The following is a 25,687-nucleotide window of genomic DNA, read 5'->3' as shown; positions in this document are numbered from 1 at the left end:
ACAGAAAAGTACCAAATATTCTCTAATTTCAAGACATTCCGCTCCAGAAAACTACTTCATTAGAAGATCACAGCGTATGTTATTTTCAATTTGTATGATTATATATTGATCAGTTTCCACACTCTTGTTATGTCAATCGACTTTAAAGTCAGAGAGATAACGGCTTTATCAAATCTCTTGCATTATTCCAAAAAGCCATAGTGTTACGATTCATCTGATGGAGAAGCTGCTGTTATTAATCCTGTTATGGCTAGTCGTCACTTATAACATGTTTTCTAACTTGCTCCATGTTTGTTTAAAGTGAAAGTATATTCAAGGTACAATTAAATCTCATGACGTCACCTCCAGGAATTGAGGCAAAATTACACCAAGGACTGATTTAACCTAAGATGCATACAATACTTGGAAAGATATATTTATACCGTATTTATGCGAATCTAATGCGCATCCCCATTTTAAAACTTTAAATAATAAAAAAATTGTTTGTCGGTGAATGTAATGCGCATCAATGGTATGAGGAATTTATTGAATCTTATTTTATACAACAATGGATTCGTATATAAACTATCAATCAATGGTATGATAATTTTATTTAAATTTAGATACCATATTTTATACAACAATGGATTTATACATAAAGTAACAGAACATAGAATTTACCTATTAGTGGGCTATTGTTATGTGAAACAATCATTGTTAATTACCACTACCGTATATACGGTACATATCGTAAAGTATGAACATGAAATAAATGGTAACATTTTTTATCTAGCTAACAGTTTTTACAATCAGTGATTAATAGTAAACGTCTTTATTCACTATTTTGATGGTAACTTTTTTAGTCCCCTTCTTCGTAATGGTGTAGTTACGAGGCATATCAAACCAAATTGGCGTCTCGTCAGCGTTGCCAATTTGCCCCATTGAAAAATTCTTTTCCTTCTTAAGTGTGATGATATACCGCTAAAATGTTAGTAGTTTTCCTTCAAAATCTGCAGGAAGCTTTTGGCATATTGTTGCACGGCGTCTTAGAAATAAGCCCATCCGCTTCATAAACCGATCCAACCATCGACGGCTAGCTTTAAACTCTCGTTTCGGTATTCCAAGAACTTCAGCCTCCTCTTTTGCTTTATTTCTTATAGTGTCGCTAGTCACAGGTTGTCCATTCTTCCTCCTTTCATGTACAAATTCCAAAACTTTTCCTTCAATTTTAGGGTGTCTTCCTTTGCGAGGGCCAGTGAATTTCTTTCTACTAGTTTTAGTTGCAAACAGTGCTAATTTCTGTTGCCGCCACAAGCAAACATTGCTCTCAGCTACGTTGAACTCACTCCCAGCCTTTCCATTGCCATTTCTTTCAGGATAAAGAATTACTTTACGTTTGAAAGTAGCGTCATATGACATTCTTCTCTGCTTGCCCTCCATTTCGTGACTACGTACTCTGCAGTATGCAATAATGTGTCAACGATAAATGTAACGGTAAATGTAGTCGAGAAATACAGTAATCCATTGTTACGATTTAAATTCGGTTGACGTCATCGGCGAACTTTGCACTCGAATCTAATGCGCACCCCAATTTTGAGTACTACATTTGGCCAAAAAACGATGCGCATTAGATTCGCGTAAATACGGTATATCAAGAAAGGCACATATTTTAATACAAAAAAATTATAAATACAGTCAAACTCAGTTCTAATAAGTGCTAATGGAGCCCAATACTCGATAAGCTAATGGAGCTCGATACTCGATAACAGAGTGCTTGTAAAAAAACGGCTTCGTGAAAAAATTAATACATATTTACTATATTCTACGTACTTCACATATTTTTTATTTCTGTACAGAACAAAAGAAGTCTGCTAATTTGCTTTGAACTGCCTGATTGTTTGTTTGTTAGTTATTGTTCTTCGGAGAAAACATACAGCCTGAAGCCATAACTGCCGTTAGCACCCTGGAAGTTTTTCTGCGCACTCAAAAGCTATTGAGTATACTGGGGAAGGTTCAGCTTGAAATTCTTCACATGTGATCATTTTTATGGTTGCTTACAGTATTTTTTCATCTGCTTCACTTTCAGCTACAATATCCTCGCAAGTAGGTATCTCAGAAGGTTATAATAGTAGCATGAACATATACAAAATTTTCAAATTCTCTACTTAATGCCAAATTCTGCAAGATGTTTACTTTTTCCTCAATGATTTGATCTCTTGAGTAATGTCCAATTCAGCCTTATGGAAGAAACTGGTTATGCATATTGATTAACATTTTCCCATGCATCCTTCATTAAACGTTGTGTTTCGAGTATGTTTACATTAGCATTAGAGATTGTTCCTAATTTTTTTAATTCTATCAAGAAGCATCATGATCAAGTACTAATGAAAGTTTGATTTAAAACTTCTGATGATCAATACACTGGATAATATTTATAAAGTAGTAATAAAAATTCAATACTGATTACTACCCAAGATACAAAAGACCACCATTACATGTTTGCAGGACTTATGATGCATCACTAACTTTTGATTGGCTTTAGAATGTTCACTTTTCAAAAAAAGGACCAGATGATCTTAGAGAGGTTGAAGTCACTAGAAACTTTATGAATCACAAAAACCTGCTTGCTATAATCAGGTTTGCTTGTTAAAAGAGGGTACACTGCACATTTCACTAGCCAAATCTTTTTAATTTCGTCGTTAAATCCAGGTTCGGTAAAATTCTAGTATACAGTGCAGCCTTGGCGCGATTTTGAAAATTATCGCCAACACCAAAATGACCCAAAGAACGTCTATGTATAACTATATATATTCTTTGAATACCTGTTTACTACTCATCGTATAAGTCCAGTTTTTACTGCTCATCATAAAAGTAGCCAAATCCCATGTGCACTGGATACTAGGATTAAACATCCACGTTCTCAAATGAGGGATCCTTATAAGAGAGTTGTACTGTAATGCCATTCTAATTGCACATTTTCATAATTCACATGCAACATGGCAAAGAAATGTGAATTAAATCAATAACTAAAAAAGAAACTATATATTTTAATTACAGACCACTCAATACAGAAAATAAATATGAATTAGATAAAAAGCGCTACGAAATACTCAACTGTGTACAATATCATCAAAAACCTCATACTGTTTAAATACCTATAGCGCAATTTCGATTTACACAAATTACTGCTACTTGGTGCCATTACATGATGGGCCGTCACCACATTCCCTTCTTACTAGATTCACATGGAATAGTTATCACCAAGTTCCGTAAGCCTGGTGTTTTTTTTTTTTTTTTGTTACTTTTAACTACATACAGCATCAATTACTTTGAAAATAACAGGCAACAGGCGTACATAAACATTAAACATGTGCAACTTACTTTTAAACAATTTAAAAGACATCGAATTAAATTAGCAAAATGATAAAAATATTTAACTAAACAATCATGAAAACGAAAGAAATTCTAAATATCACACTAAATAACATTCCAGGATTGCAATTCTTTCCATTATTTTTTTTTTTCCTATAAGGCAAATAATCACTACAGTGAAAGTTTTATATGAATAAAATGAAAGCATCATTCGATTTACACATACAAATTACTGCTGCTTTTAATCTGCATTCCCATTTCAAATAATATGCACTGCGATTAAATTATTTGAAATGGGAATACAGATAACAGTAGTTACTCTTCAAAAAAAAAAAAGAAAAAAGAAAAAAGAAAAATCGCATAAAATGGAAATATAAATATATATTTATATATAATGTCACCGATTTATAAAAAAAAAAAAAATTAAGCTAATGTTCAGAAATATACTACGCGTCATTAAAAATTAAGACGCCTAGATTTTACATACACGTATTAAACAATTCTGCATTTAACTCCAACACGCGAGATTACTGATTACAAATAAAATGCGTTGAAAATTTCTACTGTTTTTTACTTCTGATAAAGACATGAAAAGAAAACATGCATACACTTAATAACACCGGGAAAACATAAGAGTAGAATACAAAACGGTACAAAATGGCTACCACACAAAATTACTAGGCTTAATACGATATTAACAAAATGAATAAATAGTTTACTATGTGTCACCAGATAAATTAACAATTTGTAAATTCTACTTACTTTGGTTTTAGAATGAATATCGAAGAAAAAAAAAACTGTATTCAAATTCTTATACTAAATTTTACTCAAAACTTGCACGATTACGTCTTATACAACAACGACGCAATAGCAAATGCAGAATAGCACTTCTACAGTTGCCAACTTAGATCGCGCAGATACCTAACTAGAAAAGCTCCACATCACGCAGTTTTATTCAAATTTAATAAAACTGAAACAGAAAAAAAGACTGTGAAAATTATAATTAATTTTACACACACCGATCGTATTTTATTCTTGAGTGTCAAGATGTAGGAACACCTTTTTACTCGGCTTCTGATAACAATCTGGAAGGAAAGAAAGAAGGTAGTGTACTAGAAGATGTGGGAAGAAGAAAAAGAAGTCTCTGTGTGTGTGTGATTATGGCAAAGCCTCGAGGGCTATCTGCCTAAGGGAAGGGATGCCTTCGTGGAGAACTTTCTAAGGGGAACTGGCTCGTATACACGTTACACATGGGGAAAACCATGAAAACGCCCATTCAGCCAGCCCGTTCGTGGGATTCGAACTACCAGTGTTCAGCGACTTTACCGCTCGGCCGCTGGTGGGCGGAAGAAGAAAAAGAGAGTCAGGTCATTTTACTCAGTATTTGCTAAAACTGAATATCAACACTTAAAACATATAATACTTGAATCAATAAATTTCATATTTTCCTACCAAATTCGAGGAAAAGAATGATAATGGCATGTTCTTATTCTACTAATTTAAAGCTTCTTAAAAATAAAATACGAATGTGTAAACAATCTAATAAATTACTGAACTAACCCAAATCCACAGTCCTTGCCTTTATTCGCTACCCTGTATATCTCTATACACATGTCTGTACACGCTGTTTCATTTACTCCAAAGTTATTTAGTTATATGCAATCATATTTTGAATAATGGCTGAAAAATGAAATTACCTAAAAGTCTCTCCCAAAGATATCTATCTAGATATCAAGTATATCTAGCTGGCCTTGTCTCTTCCCAGTGGCGTAGCGGGCGCGTATTTCCAAACCCTACCCCACTTTTCGAATTTTTGACGTCATGGACAAATCGACTAGTTTCGCCTGGATGGTAATTCTTGAGGATGCGCTGAAGGGCGAGAAGTAACATAAACAGAACTTTGGCTTGCACTTGTAAACAGTATTAAGTATATTGTCTGAAAGTGCATTCGTTTATGTCAATAAATGTTTTTTTTTTTTTTTTTTTTTTCAAAAAACTTGAAAATTTTGTATTAAATTCCATTAAGTTCTTGTGGATGTTTTTGTTTCATTGATTTTTATTAAAAATATGCATATATACATATCTATGTAAATGATATGTACTCTAATAAGCTTAATTTTGTTGAATATATATTTTTTTTTTTTTTTCAATATTCTTTAACACGAAAAAATATTTCAGTCCCCTCTGTTTTGTGTTAAATGATTTTTACTGTATATCTATTGCACATAAATCCCTTTCTTACATAAAATATAAATGTACGTATAAAATAACTAAATAAATTGTAAAGGAAGTTTAATTAGCAACAATGAAATCTTAAAAATGTAGTATGAAATTTATAATGGCAAACATTAAAATAGATGAAAGTAAATAAAATTTAAATTATAGAATTTACTTTATAAAATTAATAACAAGTGGTTAAAAATATGTATTTTAATTGCTTAAAACATGGAAGTTATTTGGCAGAGATTGTTGGATATAAAATTACAACTTCAAATTTTCAGATTACTATTGTTCATATTTAAAGTCTCAATTTTCAGTCTTAACAACCATTGTAAAAATAACCCGTTATCATATTTCCAAAGATCAGCAGCATACATTTTTTTTCAAAATCGTGCATAATATTAAATATTGGCTTTTGATAGTCAAGTTGATACAAATAAGATGAACTGTTTTTATGATTTTATACTAGTAGTTTATTCTTCCATTCACTTATTACAGTATTTCATTTTTTATATGCTTAACTATCCAAAATTTCAAGAGCTTTCCGAATATTTTTTAGTTGAATTTTTACTGTACACACATTTCAGTATTTATATCGTCAAAATTGCACAGACACACACTTGAACTTTCTTTTTCGTTCATGAAAATCAAAGTTCATTACACAAACATGCAATCACACTGCACAAGCATGTATGGAAATTCTTAACACATTTAGTAATCCTGATAATTGATTACACATTTAGTAAATAAAACAAAATATTTTAATGTATAACAAATGAATAAAGTTATAAAACAGAGCATAATACTACAGTTACGAAGATACTTAATGTTATAAAAGTTAGGTAATTTTAGTTTTTCACCAAAGCAATGAAATATTTTGATAATTATGAAGTTCCTTGTATATCTTTATAAATGAACTTTATTGCTGTTTTAAGCAATTAAACAACTGTCCAAGTTATTTTAATACTTTTGAAATATATACATTAAAAAAAACATTAAAATTTATTAATCTATTTGTTAACCTTGATTTTGGTATAGTCTGCAGAATGCTTCGTAGTTTTTAAGCACACAGAGACACTGCAATTCTTTCTTATTCCTTGATCTAAAGTTTTCTGCAAGTTTTTTTTTAATTTATTTATTTATTAAAATATCTGGGTTGGCACACATACAATTTTTGTATAGTGACTTCAGATGTGGATAAGTTTTGCGAACACTCGTTTGTTTTACTGGCTTCGCTGAATTTTTCGATGAATGCATCACATTTATTGCGGAGTCTTCCAAATTTTTCATACTGTTAATGCATCAGCAGTGAATTATTCACCTCTTTCCTCAAGTACACTACGGCGATAAACAACTATTCACTAAAGATTTTGCTTAAATTTCCACTCATAATAATTTAAATTGCGAAAATCTCACAATTAGCACCCAAACACACTAATCAACACCACAATTCTTTCGAAAACGCGCCGTAGTAGTCAAAAGTGGGGTACGCCGTCTTGCCAGGTGAAACTAGTCGATATTTCCGTGACGTCAAAAATTCGAAAAGTGGGGTAGGGTTTGGAAATATGCTAGCGGCCCATGCTATTCGCACCAACATTAACCACGCATGTGCATTAAGTTGTGAGATCCATCATTTCAACCCAATCGAAAAGAACGAATTCTACGTACGCGAACCGAATCCTTTTTTTTTTTTTTTTTTTTTTTAATAGGCGGGTTACTACCTTAGCGCAGTTTATCATATTTTAAGCGCTGGAAACTTTCAAAAGTTTAGAAAGGAAAATGGGTTCCTTTTCTTATAAAAAGAAGGAATACATTTCCTTTTACTAAAGTATATATAAAAAAAGGGCAAATTTTTTTGTTCGCAATGTTTATCGTTTTCCATAATGGTTGGAATAGTTTAAATGACTGATTTAAGGGGAGGGGAACAAAATCTTGTTTACATTTTTTGTACTTCTTAGAATACATTTAGCTCCAAAGATGTGTTTTGCGCAATCAAAACTTTAATTCATTCCTCTTTGAAGATTTTCGTCCGAGGAAAGATAATAAAAATTAGAGAGAGGATTTCTGTACAGAAAATTTAGACATGAAATAAGTTAAAAGTGATTAAATCAACTATTAAAAGTGAATAATTAATCATATAATACTGGTAATTAACAATTCTATACGCCTGTTTATTTTTTTTATGGAAATACTTGCCATTTTCAAGACACAAAAAGTATATGAAAGAACTTTGAAATATTAGTACAAACAAATTAATAAATTAAATTGAAATAAATAATTGGATGTAATTTAAAAGGCAGAAATAATTTTATGTAAGAGATTTAGATTTAAAAATTTGCAAACATAAATGATTTATCAGATTTTATAAGGTTTCAATTCATAAATAACTTTGATTTTGAAATATGGCATTTGAACCTATAAATGAGTGTAGATACTGAAAAGTGATGAATATATAAGAATATTATAATGCTCAGTAAGTTTTCTTATTGAATAATAAATTCTGACAATCCTAGATATAAGACTAGGGTCTAAGTTTGCATAAAAAGTCCTCAGTTAAATAAAAGAATTTAAGTAATTTCTGTAGCCTTTTTGTCAATACATTAGAGATTTTTTTAACTAATTACACGTCCTCACTTGCAATTAGAACTATCATTAAATCCCTATTTTATCTAATCATTTCCTGAACATTATCATGTATATAGATTGACCTAGTCTTTGTAACTGATAATTATTACTTACAAATTATTCTCTTGTTGGTGAACTATTAGCAACCCTTTCTATTGCTGAGTTAGGGTTAACAGCCATCGCTCTCGCTGCCGCCTGCCTTGCGAAAATCGGTGTAAAATGCTGATAACTGGGCTGATTGTACGCATGCGCGAACGTAGGTGGTGGGTCTATAGTCTGTTAGCTATTCGCACCGTCGGTGCGATTAGCCACTGCGGGCGTAGCGAGGGCGCCAAGAGGGTGTATGATGCCCCGTGCGCCACTGCAGATGGAAGCCAAATGGTCTCCAAACAAGATTTTCCGGAAAATTTCAGTTTTATTTTGAACGATTTCTGGAAAATATATTTAAAATTAATTATTGTAATATAATTAATTATTTATTTTCTTGATTTGTCTGATAAAATTAGTATTAAAATGTTTGCAGTACATCAACCAAATATCTCCGTATACAAAACGTTTTTTCCGACAACTTTATTTCTCTAAAATAGATATATATTTTTATTTTCCTTAAACAAAATGCAGGTATATCTCCCGCTTTTTATTTTAAAACGATAACACGACTGTTTAGTCGTGGGCAAAATATTTTTACTTTTCACACCTTACTGCAACTGGCTCCGACATAGCAATGTGTACTGAACATCTACAATTTAAATTTAAATACCATTTCAGATTTTTTGAGAATATATTTAATAAAATTATAATCATATTTATATTTGCCAAATTATATATAACTATAATAGCATAAAATTTAACTTATCTAAACAACGAGAACAAGCCCAGCATAAATTTTCTAACTTGAGACAACTCTTGGAATTTAAATACCGCAAACTTAAACATAGGAGTTTAAGCATCAGATGAAATGGGATGCCTAGTAGTATCTTGGTCTGAAGCTCCCACAAGACGAATCCTCCTTTCATGCATTCAGAAAGTTTTTGATCCTATAGGAGTTTCTTCACCAGCTCTTCTTATTCCAAAGATTATTTTGCAGAAGACTTGGAAATTAAAGTCTGATTGGGACAAGAAACTACCAGAACATATTCAGAAAGAATTCAGTAAATGGTATACAAAAGTACATTTTTTGAATGACTGCCGAATCCCAAGAAGAATGTTCATTAATTCAATAAGCTCTTTACACGTCTTCTGCGAAGCAAGTAAACTAGCTTATGGGGCCTGTATATTTTTAAGAACGGAAGAACATGAAGAAATTTACTTGAGTCTTGTCCTAACAAAATCCCGACTTACCCCATTGAAAGTGATCACTTTACCGCGGTTGGAATTAATGGCCGCACTTCTAGGTGTAAGATTATCAATTGGCTATTAAAAGCTTGAATTGTATAAACAAGAAGACTTTTTTCTTGGTCAAACTCTTCAGTGGTTTTAGCATGGCTAAAGAAGTTAAATAATTGGTCTGTTTTTGTTGAAAACCGAGTTAAAGAGTTTCAAGATTACAGCAAAGAAGGATGTTGAAATCATATACCAGGGATTTTAAACCCTGCTCATTTATTATCAAGAGGATGTTATCCATTGCAACTCTTAAAATTCCAATGGTGGACAGGACCTGAATTTCTGAAGAAAACTCCAGAAACAGCCTTCAAATGATCCTGATTATGGTATGAAAGAAATCGATAAAGAACGTGAAGAATTTCTAACCCTCCTGTGCGAATGTGAAATAAACAACAGACCTTTGACTTACCTGTCGGAGGAAGGTGATGATTTGTCACCGTTAAAACCTTCTATGTTCCTACAAAACTTAATTGGCAGTAATGTGTATGATTTAGATGAAATTAATTCTATGAGCATTATAGAAAGATGGAAATATTTACGAGTTAGAGAAGGATATAGAAATCGTTTTAAGAAGGAATATATAGTCTTTCTCCGAAATATTGAGTAAAGGGTAAAAGAGTAATAATTAAAGTGAATGACATTGTTCTCATCGGAAATTATAACAAGAAACGAATAGACTGGATGTTGGGTCGAGCGTTTGAATTGTTCCTGGGAAAAGATAATATCACGCGTCATGTGAAGCTAAAAACATCCTCTGGAGTTGTACTTAGATCAGTTTAACGCCTCTTCCCTTTCGAACTAAACAATAGTTCAGATAAACTCCCTTTCATTGGGAATAATGTAGGAGACAAGCAAATTTATAAAATAAAACAAAACGATCAAAAGTTCATTACACACCTATCAAAGAACAGGAAATAAGTCATCCAAGATGTTTTAGAAAACCTCGTTTTGGCAGAGAAGTAAATCCTCCACCAAAAGTGGACTTATGAATTTATTGAGAATTTGGAACTATATGGAACTTTACTGATTTTAAAAATTCTTTTAAATTTTAATTTAAAACTTTAAGTTATATTGATGTTGCAAAATCCCCATTTTGCAAGGTGTGGAGAATGTTGGAAATGAGTACAGTTATATAGTTTTATATTTACCTTTTTGGAATGGCAACAAAAATTATATTGTTTACTTAGAATATTCTATCTGGCAGTTGAGTTAAAAATGTTAAAAAAGATGAGTCTGTTCTACGTTTTCGTATTCATTGCGTAAAAATAACCCCCGTAGTATTTCAAACCCGGCGAAGTGGATTTTATTTTATCAGGGCCATTTCACCACAGATACCTCTTGTCACTGCAAAGCTGAATATAAGTAAGTAACACTTTGAATTAAAATAACGAACAAAAAATGGTCCGGCAAAATCCACACCACATATATCAAATGGTGGATGCTCTTGAATTCTATCAGGCGGTCAATGGGCAATCATCTGCATTCCAGGATTCACTTTGAATCATCTACAAATCAGACAGTTATTTAACACTTTTTTCACAAATTGATGACCTTTAACAATCAGAATTGTTCTCTTAAATTGTTAAAGTTGCATCAACACCTAAATGGCACATTTTAGTGTGAGAATCACAGATTAGTAGCTCAACAAATTTATCATTAGATGGAAGAAGCCAAGATGTTTGGCTAGCATATCATTACACGAGAACTGTAAACGTCCCTTTAAACAAAGTAAGTTGTTGTCATCAAGTTCAGGATTCAGATTAAATATGCGTGAACTCTTATCGATAGTTCCTTTAGACAGAAGTTGGGTAACCTCTGTACTATATTGTTTGAATTGAGTAGCCTTGATCCAAAAACGCAAAGCTTGCTCGAGCTCTAGAGCACATATAGGTACATTTACTTTTGTAGAATTAGGTTTAGAATTGTGCACAAACCTTTTAAGCCAAGCAGTAACACGCAGTAATCTACTTAGTTCGCTGAACTCACTAAAGTCTAGTAACGACGACATAGGTAATTTTCTATCAGCTAAACTGGTTACCATGGAATTAACCAGTGAGTTCCGTCGCTCTTTCACTATAACGCGTTCATGACAAATGTCATTAAAATGATGTAGCGATTTTTGAATAGGCCACGAGTGAAGCGGTTTAGACAACCAAACAGGGCCTGACCACCATACAGAACTTGTAAAGATCCTCCTAACCGATTCTCCTCTAGTAGTAAGGTCTGCGGGATTGTCGAAGCCACTGCAATCGTTCCAACACTCTGGTAGAGTCAGCGACTGCACTTGAGCCACTCTGCTGGCGATAAATGGTTTCCATTGTTTAGAAGATCTTTTCAACCAATGAACGATGATTTGAGAGTCGCTCCAGAAGAAAATTTGTTTCGCGAAGTCAGGAAATAGACCTTGTAAATAATTTCCTAAACATTTAGGGAGGAGTGCTGCCATTAACTCTAATTTTGCAAGAGGTCAACGTTTTTAAAGGAGCAACCTTACTTTATGACATTATAAAGCTCACTTTGATTTGGCCATTGCAGTTCACGTACCTTAGGAACGTAACAGCCCCATATGCCTTGGGACTGGCGTCACAAAACACATGAAGAGAAACTTCAATTATTCCTACACTCTCAAAAAACATATAGGTACTGATTCAAGTTCACAAAGTTCAGAACAAAAGGTTCTTCATTTATTTTGTAGGTCGCTTGGCAAATCTTCATCCCATTGTAGACCAAGTTCCCACATCTCTTTTAGAAGAATTTTCACAGTGATTACAAAGGGACTAATCAGTCCATACGGATCAAACACTTTGAAATAACTGTCAAAGCTTGACGCTTGGTGATTCTAACATCAATGGAATCCTTAACATCTCTTAAATCTAATTTAATTTTATCCTCAATCGGATCCCGTTTCAATGCCAAGAAACCTGTTCCTTGCCCGAAATCAGTATTTTCCTCATATTCGTTTTCATTCCAAAGTTTATACAGTTCCGGAGAATTAGTTTTTAATTTCCTTAAATGAAATCCCGCGGCTTTCAATATCTCTATTGCTGTAGAAGTAAAATGATAAGCATTCTAAACGGTACTGGCTCCATAACACAGATCATCAAAATAAAGAAAAGAATTTAACATGTCATAACATTTTGGATGATGTTCCTTAAATTTCTTAATGTGAAATTTCAAAACGCAAGGCAAGGAAAATGGCGAAGTCGTTAAACCGAATGGGAGACGATTTAAATGAAGAGTTTCGGTTGAATCCCGTACCTCTTCGGGAAACCACAAAAATTTAAGGTATTTTCTATCTACTTGCGCAATCTCTATCATATGAAAAGCTTTCTCTAAATCAACGCAAAATGCAACTCGATTTTCCCAAAATTTAAGAATTATGTCCAATAAATTTGCATAAAGATTAACTCCCGATTCTAGAGATTCATTAAGAGATTTATTATTTTCATTAGCCTTACTGCCACAGTCTTAAGCAATTCTAACTCGAGTTATTTCCTTGTTATCCCTAATTACCGCTCTGTGGGGCATATAATATCCTGGATTTTTATCTTCATTAACACATTTTCCCTCAATCTGACATTCTAATTGATCCTATATAATTTGTTTATACTGGTCATAAATTTCTTGATTTTTATTTAGTTTGTGCTTTAACGAATCAAAACGCCTTTTCGCAACCTCATAATTAGAATTTAACCCAACTGCAGGTCCTATGTTTTATTTCCACATCAATCTGCAAACGTACCTTTCCTCATTAAATTCCAGAGAATTTTCAAAATTTTCAATCAATTGATTGTCCCATTCAGAAAAGTTTTGTTCGTCTGACTGAAATTCTTCTATTTCCCAATTTTTTTTTCAAATCGCACAAAATGGAAGAAGAGACCATGACTAAACATACATTTTCATAATTATTAGTCAATTTATTACTTCTTTGCATTCCACCTAGAAACCAACCGAAACAAGAATTTATGGCTGTAATGTTTTCATTTACTCTCTCATTATAAACAACATCCCAAAATGAATCGCATACTATAAGTATTTCCGTCTGACAGTCGCCAGAAAATGAATCAGCCAAAGGTAAACCTCTTTCCCTTCAACGCATTGCGAATAGGTACATCAGGAATTTTCGATGGCAAATTAGATATATATTCCGTTGTGACAGCTTCTAACTCGTACGATTTCGAACTTTGATCCCTATTGCGCAACGTCAATGAAAAGATACCGTGTACCTTCTCACGTGCCATTTTATCTCCGAAAGCAAAAATAGCTATTCTTTCGTAGTGTATTGGCTTAATTTTAAATCTTTAACTAATCGGGATGAAATAAAACTTCGATGACTGCCACTGTAGGCTAAAACTGTACATATTTGTAAAAAGGGCTTATTTTTAGGACAGATATTACAATGAAACACAGAAATATTTTCGGCGTTTTTATTAGATTTAGATGAGTCATTCAAAACAGTTCTGCTTTCCACTTGCTTCTCACAACCTCTCATTATAGCATTAACGGGATTATTTCTCCTACACACTGACTCATGATGAAATTTGCTTAAACAATTTTTACACGATATTTTTGCCTTACATTCGCGAGACATGTGATATTTTTAAAACAACACCAGCACCTACCTTCATTCCTTATTTATATTTTGTTCTACGTTCTACATCCAATTTTTTGCAATTTACTGAATCGTGATGACCGTCACAGAATAAACAAACATTTTTTTATTTGTGTATTTAACGTTGAAGCGGTCGATATATTTTTAGGCTTTGAATAGCTTTTCTGATAAGTTTGACCACTTTGATAATTTTGGGAAAAGGATCCTTTCGTTTCGTAACTTTTTTTTTCGGGGGGGGGGGGGCTCGTTTCGGCAATTTTCTCAGATTCCACTTCATTCCTCAAAAACGTAATAACGTTTCAAACCTCACAATTCCCTTCCCTGTTTCGTTTTCGGTGAAAATCTAAGACCAAATCTTGTGGTAGCAACTTCAATAATATTGGATTCAATAAATGCCCATATGAACCAACGACTTCATATAACAGGTAGACGGCTCACCCACAGAGAATTCGTCTGCTAGGGTGTCTCAAACATATACCACGTGACTAATGCTCTTGGGGAGTGATAGCTTAGGCTGTTCATCGCCAGTTTGGCCCGCTTTTGATATGGCAGGTAGTGCTTTTTATTTCCGTCTGCTAGCAGTCAGCAGACAACGGCCTCGAATTAGGTTGTTCGATTTTTTACGATGATATTTAGATATAACTTAACCCCTTTTTTCCTGAATATTTTATCTATATTTTTAATAATCGCTTTAAATTATTTGCACCATTGTTTAAGATGTTTAGGTTAAATAATTTTAGGAAGAAAATCTAAAGTAAATAATAAAAAATTGAGATGGAAACTTTAATTTTGAATAACGTTAAAAAATTAATTGCACTACTGTTATAATATTTGAGAAGATAAAAAAAATCTCGTTTAATTTTAATGCATTGCATCCTAAAGAGAAAAAGAAAATCACATTGTATTATATGTGTTTATGCCATTGATTGCCTCTCTTTTCTTGAGATTATATTACTGGAACAAAATAATGCACTCTCTTTTCTTGAGATTATATTACTGGGACAAAATAATGCAATCTTAATTACTGATTTCCACACTCATGTGTATGTAATGGCGGGGATCAATACATCTTATTAACTATAACATTGTTTCATAAGAATAAATTGAATTTAATTAAAAAAATTTAAATTTAAATACAAATTTAATTAAATATTCTTTGCGCCATTGCTGCAAGGAATGAAATTTAAATTTAATTTTTAACAAATAATTAATTAATTTAACAAATAATTAATAAATTTTTAACAAATAATTTTTAACAAATAATGGATTTATTTTGCACTTGATTTGCTTGATTATGCTTCTGAATTTAAATGATATTGTAGATTAGTTCGAGTATTAAATCTTTTATATGTTTGCACATATTTTTTAAAAACTATTTTGGCTTTTTTTAGGATTTAAATTTGCTTTTTTACTTTTATACGTATTTGTTAAAAATTAAATTAAAATTTGTTTAATATTTTATATTGAATATGTATCATACGGTAACAAACTTCAACTCAGTATTTATTATTAGGATCAAAACGATATTACAGTTAAAAATTCTCTCTCTCTCTCTTTTTTTTTTAAATACTATTTAAAATATGGTAAGCTTTTCACATCACATTTTTTCAATTACAATAAATTTCTAACAGCATCGTAGATGAGACAGAATTATAATCCAGATTATTTTAATTGATTTTATAGAAAATAATGATAAAGCATTGAGCTTTATAAAAGTAATCTGATTTTTAAAATAATGCTGTTTAACTGTTTATGTTCAATGTTGCATGAATCAAGATCTTCAGCTTTTTTTTTTTTTTTTAACAAAGTAAACATATCGCACAATCTTTTCTCGGTACTTTTCCGTTTTGCCGGCGCAAGCGATAAAGTCGCCAATAATGGTACAACCGATGCCAAACGGAATATTCTCGCTGGTGACCTTTTACGCCTCATTCAGATAGTTCAGTTTTATGTCTAAGGCCATTTTCGGCAATTAGGATGCAATCACAGCGCTTACCCGAAGCCGAAAATATAGAAAAGGTAAAGTCAAGGGTTAAATTCATCAATTCTAATGAGAATGCACTAGCGAAGTAAAGCACTGCAGTTTTACATAATTTATGAGTAAGCTATTCGTACGAATTGAAGTATTTTTTGCATTTAAACTTGTGTTCCAAATTAAGATTTAACTTGAAATTAATGTAGATAATTACTGAGAGCATTATATTTTTGTAGAGTAGTATACGTGAGATGAGATCGCTTGGGCTCACGTGATATGAACCGGTGAAACAGGATGTTGAACCATGAAAGCATAGTAAATTCTTAAATTAATGTCTTTTTATAAATTTATTGTCTTTATTTATTGGCTTTTTATAAAATTTTAAGCGATATTAAAATGTTTATGCCTTCAAAAAAAGAATTCTTAGGACTAACCTTTTTTTCAATATTTTTTGTGTGTATAATGTATGTTGTCGCCAATAAAGTCTGCTTGGCGAGATTTGCGCCGGCGAAACGGAAAAGTACCCTTTTCTCAATAATTTAATGCTAATAATAGCATTTTTCTTTTTTATTGCAGCAGTAATTGTTTATGAAATCAAAACGCGTACGACTTGGCGAAAAAAGGTTAACGCCAATTGGCGCAGCTTTCTATTTCAACGGAATACACGGAAAAAACACATAAAATTCAATTATTTGTAAAGGGTGATTCCAGTAAATTGTGTCACAGTATTTAATACATTTTGATGCTAATAATACATGCTGAAAATGTCATATACGGCGGCAATTTTCTTATACAATATGGCTGAAACTTTCCAACCAATTCAACAGAGATAGTAAAATGACAAAAATACTGAAAATAAAATAATAAATCATGCAGTTTTAACTTACCTATGAAAGGTTACAAGTCCTCCTTTCACGAAACTTTCTTTACATCCGTAGGCGCTGCAGCGAATAACCATTTTTACTTAAATTTTATGTGACCAAGCAGAGCAGCAGTCTTTCGTCCCAAAGAAAGTAATGTAAAGTATTTCCGGACTTTCGTAATTCGCGCAGCAGTCACGTGACACTAATGTTGGAACCGGTTGAAGGTTGCAATACGCTCTCTACCAGTATACTATCTCGTTGATATGAACCCTCCGTTACATTTAATGAACGCAAATTTCTTTATTAACTACTATTTCATCGTATAATTTACGCAAACCCTTAACATTAGATGAACTTCTCACGGGTTCTAAGCTTAATAATATAGTCATGTAAAAATTTATAATGGAATCAGTTCTACCATATCTTTGTTTTAAAAGCTCAAAACATGAGTCATAGTTTTTCTCATTTAATTCCAAACCCGCAACAACATTATATGCACGACCAGAAAGAAGGGATTTTAAATATTGGAATTTTTCAATTTTCGTAAGTGAATTGTTTGAACCGATTGCGCTATCAAAACAGTTTAAAGAACCTTGAGTATTTAACTGATCTTGCGTACTCACTACTGATTATAAGTTGGTCTTGGTTTTAGGAACATGCTTCCCGCTGCGTCCTTATTTTTATTGGAAGTAAAATTGCGCATGCGTGAGAGGCTTTGAACCAAAGAACATAGACGTTCTTACAAGCGTCTAGCCCCTCAGACGCTAGTTTCCTCCTGGTTCCTCCCTGAACATCTGCGCAGGTTACTGCGCATGGCGTCATTTTCCTGAAGGCGCCTCGTATTTACTGTTATTTACTCTGCCCTTTGACTGCTGTGGTAGCGTGTGATCGCTAATACAGTTCTCTTTTTTTATTTTGCTTCGATTATTATACCTTCTGCACAAAATCAAGAAAAACTGCCCATTTCAGGGCCAAATACTTCTGTTTCCTCAGAAGGTGTTTTTGATTCTAAATCGAATCAAAATCAGGAAGGAATAACCGTGTGCGATAATTCCAATTGTGGTATGTCTGATAATTCTGATTGTGTTGCGAGTGATATGGTTCATTGTGCAAATGATTTTAGTATAGCTGTAATTTTGTTTGCTGTGATTGCTTAAAACTTTCAACTATAGATACAATTTGAAACGCCATGCATATAAATTTCATTACAATAATACTACATTAATTGAGTCTCTGAAAACTAAGTTCTAATAGTATGGTTGATTGTGCAAATAATTTTAGTGTGGCTGAGAATAATTTTGTATGCTCTGATTGCTTAAAAACGTACCAAAATAAATGCAGTTTGAAACGCCATACCAACACATTACACTCTAATAATACTACATTATTTATTCTATAAAAAGTGGTCGATCACCAAGCTACAAATGTGAGGACTGCTATCTGAAATTTAGTGACCTAAAAAATTGGAAATATCGTCAAAATAAAATTCATACTTCTAACAGGTAATTATGTGTGTCCTGTATGTTATGCTAATTTTGAAAAGCGAGAAATAATATTTCATTTCAATAATGTTCATGATGTTGATTTGAATCATACTGAGCTGGAATTTAATTCATTTGATGATTTTTTGGCATAGAAGGCAGAAATTGAAAATAATACGAAGTCAAAATTTCTTATGGAGTAAGCATGTTTAATATACATGGTGTAATGCCACTGTTCAGGAAATTTTATATCAGAAAGTAAAGGTTTGCATCACTTAAAAATCCTTGATAGCAATAAAATAAATGCATATTGCCCAGCTGAATTAAAAGTAACAGAACATACAGATGACAAATGTGTAGTGTCATATCAGAAAAATATGGCCCACCAGCGGCCGAGCGGTAAAGTCGCTGAACACTGGTAGTTCGGTCTGAGGTTCGAATCCCGCGAACGGACTGGCTGCATGGGCATTTTCATGGTTTTCCCCATGCGTAACGTGTATACGAACCAGTTTTCCTTAGAAAGTGCGGTAAAATCCTAGTATACAGTGCAGCCTTAGCGCAACTTTGAAAATTATCGCCAACACCAAAAATAATCCAAAGAACGTCTATATATATACTATACACACATACTATATATACTATATACATAGTATATACTATGTTTAACTGTATATTTTCTTTGAATGACCCGTTAACTACTCATCGTATATGTCCCGTTTTTACTGCTCATCATAAAGTCACCAAAAGTAGCCAAATTCCGTGTGCACCGGATACTAGGATTAAACCGAAAGTGCTCCACGAAGGCATCCCTCCCCTTAGGCAGATAGCCCTCAAGGCTTTGCCATAATCTCACGCACACACACATATCAGAAAATACATATTGGGCATCGGAATGATTTAGGTCACTTATTTTTAACAACAGATGAAATAAAAAATATTGCATCAAAGATAGCAGCAAAAATTTCTCTGGATAATATTTTAGATGAAATTAGAAATTCTCTATGAGATGCTGGGCTTGAGAAGGTTCATTTACTTACAAAACAAGATTTACATAACATCAAAAAATCTTTCAATTTGTCTTCTAATTCTGTTAAACATGAAAATGATTAGGTTTGTGTAGATACGTGGGTACCTGAAATGCAAAATTCTGAACATCCATGCATTTCATTTTATAAAACCCAGGGATCAACATAGCATGAGTGAATATTGTACACAATATTCATTTCTAAAAGGAAATAATTTTTTTTTGATAATGATGACAGAAGCACAAAGAGAGATACTGAAAAAATTTAGTTCTGACTTGTATATGTATTGATGGTACACATGGGGTGAATGCATACAGATTTGAACTCGTAACTTTACTTACAATAGATGATTTGTGCCAAGGATTCCCGTGTGCATTTTTAATTTCTAATCCATGTGATCAGCCAGTGCTATCATTTTTTTTTTTTTTTCATGTATTAAAGAAAATGTTGGGCAAATACAACCACAAATATTTATGTCTGAAATGGGTTCACTACAGAAACGTCTTTTTTGTGCATGGCATATTGATAGAGCCTGGACAAACAATTTAAAAAAAAAAAGAAAATCAATGGTGTTGAAAAACAGGCAAAAACATATAAAATTATTAGATCTCTCTTAGAAGAACAAGACATTCATACTTTTCATACACTGACAGAAGCAGCAATAAAATTACTTAAAGAAGATCCTGACACTATTGAATTTGTAAATTACTTTGAAACGTATTATTTATAAAATACATCTAGCTGGGCATACTGTTATAGACTTCACAGTGGTGTTAACACAAACATGCACATCGAATGAATTCACCGAACATTAAAATATATTTATCTTCATGGAAAAAATGTTAAGAGATTGGATAACACTATACATGGTATTATGAGATTTGTAAGAGATAAAATGATTAACTGCTTAATTACAGCAAATAAAGTTAAATTAACAAGTAAGATGTGGGTTTTAAGAATCGGACATAAAACAATTGAAACACTATGTTTATAAGTAATAGAGAATGAGAATGGGTGATCTGTTTCATCAACACATACAGAAATATACACTATACATAAAAGTAACAAAACTTGTACATGTCACATACAGTGCACTGTGTGTAATCTATGCATTCAATGACATATATGCAGCTGTATCGATTCATCAGTTTGTAGAGACATTAGGTATTTTTTTGAAAGCATGCAAGATGAAAAATATGCAACGCCTTCACCGGGAATCAAACCGCGGACCTCTGGATACATATCACACCATGAAGGCATGCCAAGAAGGTGGGAGAAATACTTTACCTAATCGCCAAATCCTGGGTGTGGAGAACAATCATCTAACACCCTTTTAGTTCGGACACCACTGTACAGACATTAGAATTTTACATTGGAAGCAAGAGGGATTGAAAAATTAGCAATGCCTTCGCCGGGAATCGAACCACGGACCTCCGGAATATGCGCCCAGTGTGCAGACCACCACACCAAGAAGGCGGGAGAAATACCTTATAAGTTAGGTGGAGTATGTGCAAACACACTAGAAATACTGCTACTTATTAAATACATTGCTTACATCAGCACACTAGAAATACTGCTACTTATTAGATACATTAATTACATCAGCACACTAGAAATACTGTTACTTATTAAATACATTACTTACATCAGCACACGAGAAATACTGCTACTTATACTACAACTACAATACATAATGAATTATCCACTTATTATAGATGATGAAAATGAATTTTGAATTAAGTAGCCGAAAAAAAATCGCAGACCCTCTCACTGGAACGCACAGAGTCGTAGCTAGGGTTTTCAGCGCCCAGAGACAACTGAAGATTTCGTGCCCCCTACTGCTCGCCAAGAATGGAAAAGATTTAATTCTAAAATGTCGTAGCATCAGTTTGGCACCCCTTGGATTCTGCGCCCGGGAACACAGAAAGAATGAACTAAAACAAACATGTTTAGAATTAGCAGATTCATTAAAATCTGACAAACGATGTGATGTGTTAAACAAGATTCTTAAGTTAGCCCCACTACAACTAGAAGCGGTTGATATGTTAAATGCACAAGAAATACATTTCCCAAGTGCTAATAAAGATATTCCACCTAATAAAAATATAATACCCAAAAGATTCTCAAATACAAAACGAAAAGTGAACTGACAAAATAGTAACTTATAGTAACACAGAAATATAATGAAAATTATTTTGTTCATTTAAATTTTTTATTTTTTATTAATAAATGACAAAATAGTAACACAGAATGAAGATTATAATACAATTCTAAAAATTATTTTGGATCACAAAAATTTTACACATAATAGCACAGAAGAAACTTAACATATCTAGTGAAAAATATATATTTTAACAATAGTCATTAGTACCTATTCACAATTCCTTTTGTCCATTTTTATCATGTAAAACATCTTCTTTCAACTGCCTGTAAGTGTTTTATATGTGTCAGATGATATTTTTTTTTTCTTATTTATATAATATTTCTCTCATTCTTCAGAACTTCTCTTTAATAATAAGATAAATTCCCACTCTGATCCTTAAAATGATCAGGAACAGATGTAGAAGTTCAGAACAGAGTTTTATACCTTTATCTCAGGTCCTCGTGGTAGGTTGATGTATTCTGTGATTAATGAGTAAGTCTATTTTTCTTCATCCTCCTTGCATTACTGTCTTCCTTCCTCCCCCCCAAGTCCAACAGTACCAAATATTGTCCATACAATCAATCATTCATTGACTTTTATACTGTTCAGTCAATAGATTATTACCAAACATTTTAATGTTGATAAATATATTTTGGTGAAACTGAGTCAATTCCAAATTTGAACAGTAAGCAATATTTTCTACTATTTAATATTTGTCAAGTTTTTTATTTTCTAATTATTCAACCCCATGTACATTCACATGTTGTGCACTGGCCATTTTATTATGTGTAGAATTGTTTAAAACTAACTGAACATTGTAACAATCTCATCACAGTTTTGTGAATTGCCACATGCTGCTACATTTTTATTTTGGGGTTTTAATTATTAATAACATTAAATGGTAGAAACCTTAATTTTTTTTAATGCTAACTAGCTTTACATACCTGGTAAAGGTGCCTGGTATTCCTGTACCTTGAATAAGGCTTACTTGTACATTATGTAAACTTGTATTTTATCCCCACACATGTTGATGTCAGCATTTATTCACATTCCTTACATTTTACAGCAATAATTCATAAGTTTGTCTTATAGATATCTGAGATATGAAGCAATATGTAAAGAACACGTTTCCCCCCTTCGGGGCCGAATTTTGAAAACGTTTGAAATTGGTTTTTAGGTATTCATATTCCATAAATTTTAACTCTTTCGCATCGAAATCGCCCCAAGTGCCCGAACATTCAGACATCAGCTGGACGCCCGAATAATTTCCTACCCAGTGCTTTCCCCCATCACGTTACTGTATTACTCATTGCTTTCAGGTGTTGTTAAATCACATGTCAATCATTCTTTTGAAGCTACTAAAAGTAGCTTCCTTGTTTCCTTTGTTCCTTCCTTTCCTTTGTTTAGTATCAGTGTTTAGCTTTTGATGCCTGAAGTAGCAATCCCGTCCCAAGGGGGAACTTCACGCAGTGTCAAAGCGTCGAAGAAAGAAGTTCTCACTTTACTTAAGTAAGGCTATTGTTAGCACTGTAGTATTCAACTTGTCATGGGGGAAGGAAAAGCATTCCAGGAGAAATTCTTAGATACGGGCGTTTTCAATGTTTGGGGAATTGAGATTTTGCCCTCTCTCGATGCGAAAGAGTTAAAGCAAGAATTTTATGTACATCTGTTTCTTCCTTATATGAAAAAACATAAAAACACGTTTTGCCCGTCAAATCTTAAAAATCGCTTCTTAAATAACATCTTCGGTAAAGAAGGATAAGCTCCTAAGTTTTGATATCTCTAATAGCTTTGGGCGATGATCTGTAGGTGAATAAATCAGGAATTCTTCCTTTATGTATAGATTTATAATAAAACATCTGAACAAATAAATATGTATACCAATTAAAAAGAAAACTATTTCAGATAAACTAACAAAAGAGATTAATTTACACTCAGTAATGCGCACCAAGTTTGCAACGTTTTAAACGAGTGTCGTTTTAAAAAAACGGCTTTGACCACTCCAAGCTTTTTCGAGTAAACACGCTGCGCGTGAATCTGCACAAATGATCAGGAGGAAACTAGCATCTGAGGGGCTAGACGCTTGTGCCTCATGCCAGTAGCGTGGTTGCAGTGGTCCGAGATGGAAGCTCTTATTCCTTCTCCTGCCGCCTGCGAGGTTGGGTCAGTGATAAAGTTCTTGAATGCAAGTACTGTGCCAATTGAAATTAATTGTCAGGTCTATGGGACAAACATCATGAGTAAAGCAGATGATGCATCGTTGGTGTAGGCAGTTTTCAGAAGGTCATCAAAGTGCTCATAATGAAGAGTGCAGTGGCAGACAGTCCCTCATCAATGATGATCTTGTTCAGCTTGTGCAGCAGCTCGTGATGGAGAACCGTCGCTTCACGATTACGAAGCTGAGCAGCCATTTTCTGCAGATATCACAATCCTTGTTGCAAGAGATTGTCACTAAACACCTGCTGTTCAAAAAATTGTGTGCCAGGTGGGTGCCGAAAAACCCGACATCTGAACACAAAATTGAACGCTCAGGAGCAGCACTGACATTTCTGTAACGGTATCACGATGACGGCGACAAGTTCCTCAATGGGATCGTCACAGGCAATCAGACTTGGATTCTGCACTTCGCCGCGGAAACCAAGCAGCAATCAATGCATTGGCAGCATAGTGGATCGCCAGTTGGGACGAAATTCAAACAGACGCTATCGGTACACAAAGTGATGTGCACAGTGTTCTGGAACAAGAAGGGCATTCTGCTCATTGAGTTCCTTCAACGTGGGAAACAGTAAACGCTGACCATTACTGTGAAACATTGTGGAAATTGTGACGCGCCATTTGAAAAAGATAAATGGCTTCGAAATGTTTTGGGGATTGAGAAGTGATATGTCTTCATACAACTTCCTATGCCCTTTAAACCTACTATTCATCGATTAAATGGCGTTATCCAATATAAAAGTAAAGACAATAACTTGTTTGATAGAGCAATTTAAATTAGTCGGCCGATTCTTCATCATCTAATTGTTTCACTTTTGGTATCTTCTAACAGGTAGCTCTTCTTTTATATCACAACCCAGCTTTTCTAGTTTATTATTGTAATCCGTTGCAAACAATTTTGATGCATTAAATGTTAAATTGAAGTTTCTAGAGATGGCTTTTAAAGAGCTTGCAGCCTCCCTAACTATACTATATGCTAGCATGTAATCTAATCCTTTAGTCTGCAAATATTTCATTACTGGCTCAGTATATTGAAATATTTTCAAATATACACGAGCAGACAAAATTATTCTAAAAGTTGATATTTTATCCAGAATAGATTTTGCCATTTGTCGTATCTGTGCATTTTGTATACCATTGGAAGATAAACTTTTCAGAGAAAGTATTAATTCTACACACATACCCTCCCTCGCAGGGCCGTCTCGCCGAGTCATCTGTGTCAATTCGATTGTTCGAATTTCTTGATTAGCCCATAACCGCACCAGCCTTATCCACCACTGAATCTTACGGATATCTAAAGTGTGAAGAAATATGTGAAAACATGTTTTGCCCCTGTGGCGACTTGCCTATTACAATGCTGCCAGTCTGGTAACCTATAACAATGAAAGACAAAATAATATTTATTCTATTCTATTGTTATGATTATTACGATCTGTCTCAATTACTGTACTACCTTAATAAAAATTTTATTACCGCAGCCCCCTACCCCCTCGAGGGCCGAATTCTCAAAGGTAGGGGTCCAACTTCTGAAACTGGTTTTTAAGTATTCATGTTCCATACATTTTAAAGCAAGACTCTTGTGTACATCTGTTTCTTCCTTATATGAAAAAACGTAAAAACATTTTTTGCCCTCCCCTCCCCCCATTGGGTGCCGAATTTTTAAAAATCTCTTCTTAAATGACGCCTTCAGTAGACAAGAAATGAGCTCCTAGCTTTTGATATCTGCATCTAAAATAGCTTTGGACGATGATGTATAGATGAATGAATGAATAAATATCAGGAATTCTTTTATACA

The 25,687-nt window shown here is 33.3% G+C and overlaps 1 protein-coding gene across 1 annotated transcript in view; it reads right to left on the bottom strand.

Annotated features, from left to right (window-relative positions):
• Positions 1–4,265, bottom strand: part of Doa (CDC like kinase darkener of apricot) — a 55,299-nt gene extending 51,034 nt beyond the window's left edge. Inside the window, exon 1 of the mRNA XM_035368828.2 lies at positions 4,114–4,265. The gene's annotated coding sequence lies outside the window, so the exon portion shown is untranslated. The remainder of the gene's footprint in view (positions 1–4,113) is intronic.
• Between the last annotated feature and the right edge of the window lie 21,422 nt (positions 4,266–25,687).

Source organism: Stegodyphus dumicola, chromosome 9 (genome assembly GCF_044657685.1).
Source record: "Stegodyphus dumicola isolate Sdum_Otavi_A_Nest chromosome 9, ASM4465768v1".
NCBI lineage: Eukaryota > Metazoa > Arthropoda > Arachnida > Araneae > Eresidae > Stegodyphus > Stegodyphus dumicola.
Note: the sequence above shows the minus strand (reverse complement) of the source record. Positions and strands in the feature narration are given on the sequence as shown.